Raw genomic sequence first — 2,683 nt, 5'->3', positions numbered from 1 at the left:
CACGGGGCCTGCGGCGGTGCTATCCGGCGCGGCTGCGAGGCAACGATATGGGTCTGGTTTTTAGTCTGTTGCTGATTTCTAACGAGGTTTCCTGTAGACACACTATTAAACTAACATAATTAAAGCAAATATTATTTCTTGATATGAAAATGAGTTTTCACACACCCAAATTATTCCAATACATAAGCTCTGAGAATTTATTAACCATTAACATTGGTGTGCAATCAAACCTGAAATGCTACAATTTTTTCCCACCCGTTAGGTGTTCAGAGTTGTTATTAAATTTGCCTTCTCAGAAATGGTTGCCACTAGCCTAATTAAACAGGTAGCTAAATATATTAATGCAATTTGCTCCAACGTAATTAGAGACCTATAAAGTGCGTTTTGGGAGACGGGGCCACTAGCTCTGTGTCTGCGGCCCTGTTGCTTCCACCGGCCTCCACAGAAGAAACCCGCGGATGCGTTTTCCAGCGAAGCAAAGCGCTCTGGGGTCCCGGACCCGTCCCACCGGGGCACCTCCTTGTTTCAGTGACGCGAGCGGTGACATTCGCCATCGCTTGGGAATCACGCAGGCTCTGCGTGCGCCTGGGTGTGCTGGAGATAAAGAAGGGCCGCTGGCAGGCCGAGGACCAGGAGCCCCACGTGGACGGTCCCTGTCCCCGGGCAGGATCGGGGCTGTGGGGTGGCGTGGAGGTGACGACTGGTGGATGGTAGCTCCGTGCCCCGTGAGAGTCCCGGAGGTTTGAACCTTCGCCGATGGCAGGCGTGTTTGCAGCCCGTGGCGGTAAGCGGGCGCACCGCGGTTGGGCCAGCTGTCGCAGCCCTGCTCCCCGCGCGCTGCGGGCGCTCGGAGAGGGCGTTTGCTCTGCGGTCGGGGCAGGCTGGGGGAGACTTGCCTGGGGTCTCAGCCCAGGTTTGACGCAGCGACCTGGGACATCTCCCCTCCCCTCCCCTTTTTGTGGCCCTCCCTCTCCATCTACGAGGTGGGGACAAGGAGCCTGTCTGCCCTTGGCTCCTTGCTGGCCCTTTGCTACCTCCTGGGTGTCCCCAATGTGCGGTGCCTGCGCTGAGCCGGCATCTCCGCTGTCGGAGGGAGGAGACGAGACGGTGCTGGAGGCTGCAGGGTTAAAGCAGACCGGATCCAGGCTCTTGCTGGAGGGGTCTCAGTGGCTTTGCTGTTCAGGCTCTCTTGGGTAAAATGATGGCCAGTTCCTAGAAGTGATGAAATGGTGAAGTTTGGGGGAGGGTTAATTAATCAGAATTTAATTGAAAGCATTGTCTCTGCTAATTTCCACGGTAACCTGACTTGATTTAAATCTAAGATGGAGGTGGCAAGGTACAAGTGAAGAGCTCGGAGAAGGAGAAAGCACGGAGCAGGACCTCCCAGCCACCCCCGCAGCTCCGCGTGCAGAGGCCTGCGCGCCCCGGGCGTCTCGGGGGAGAGGCGCTCGCGCTGGCACGGGCGAGGAGAGGCCCAGCCTCACTCCCCAGGGATGAGGGCAGAGCGTCACCCCCGTTCGGGGTCAGAATCAGCAGCGCGAGCAAACGGCTGGGACGTGGGAGCCCCAGGGCTTGTGGCCTGGGGTTACTCTCCATGCATCGCGCCTTGGGCATGTGCTGCATCGTTACCCATGGTCCGTGCATCCACCCGTCCGTCCGTCCGTCCGTCCGCCCATCTGGAGGCTGGTGGAGGTTAACGAGGACCGTCTGCACTGTCCCAGGGACCTCTTCATTAGCAGGAGGGGGTAGCCAGGCTGGGTGTGGGCAGGCCTCCCTCCCCTTCCCACTGGCCATGGGCTTGGCTTGCAGAGAGATTTCCATGTTTTAAATATGGAGCAATGACATCAATAATAATAATTATTGCTTGCATCAAAGCTTTGGAGATTAGCTACAGATCATGCATCTCAATGGCAAGTGGCTGTAATAGCTCCATACGCGGAACATCAAAGTCGGAGGGAAGGCTGCGCTCGTATGAAAAATAGATCAGAAGGGCGGCCCCCCCGCGAGCGCGGGGCAGAGCAGGGGCCATGCGCGGCTCCAACGCGCTGCATTTCATACTCATTTGGGTGTTTCAAGTAGGGGAAAAATTGATTCCACAGCCCCAATTACCAATCTACATCAAGTGAGCACTGCACTGAAATTACGAGATTTCACACAATATTAGACTTCAGTTGGCTCCTCCTTGTGGAAATGTGTCTATAATTAGGGCCCAGAAAGGCAGAAGGCAGGACTCGGGCTTTAATTTTTTATATGCTCCCTGGCAGCGAGAGGAGAGCCTGAGATTGCACATCTTCCTTAACGCCACGATCTTCCACGTGCCCCTTTGCTGAATTGAAATGCTTCTCGCAGATGAAAGCAGCGGTGCTGTTTGCTTTTTCTGGGGAAGAATCCCATTCGGGCGGGACGGCGCGGGCTGTCTGCCGAGCCCGGGGACCCCGGCCGGCGTGAGAAAGCACAGAGCGTTCATGGGAACGACGGGCGCCTCTGCTGCTCCTCCCGCCTCATCTCCGCTGTTCAGCTCCATCGCTCCAGCCCCGGGAGCCGCGCGTGCTTTGACAGCGGTGTCGAAGGCATGGGTGCTGGTGCCAAGCTCGCACCTCGCCTCTGAGCTGGGAGGAAATCGGAGACCCTCATTAAAGTTTCAGAAAAATGCAACCGGATATGAGGACAGCACTCAGAGCCG

At 56.6% G+C, this 2,683-nt stretch overlaps 1 pseudogene; it reads right to left on the bottom strand.

The window, feature by feature from the left end:
• Window positions 1–362: 362 nt before the first annotated feature.
• LOC112550853 lies at window positions 363–1,676 on the bottom strand (annotated as a pseudogene).
• Window positions 1,677–2,683: the final 1,007 nt, after the last annotated feature.

The sequence above is a fragment of the Alligator sinensis genome, unplaced genomic scaffold (genome assembly GCF_000455745.1).
Source record: "Alligator sinensis unplaced genomic scaffold, ASM45574v1 scaffold1164_1, whole genome shotgun sequence".
NCBI classification, from domain to species: Eukaryota; Metazoa; Chordata; order Crocodylia; family Alligatoridae; genus Alligator; species Alligator sinensis.
The sequence above is the reverse complement of the archived record's forward strand: the minus strand, read 5'-3'. Positions and strand labels throughout refer to the sequence as shown.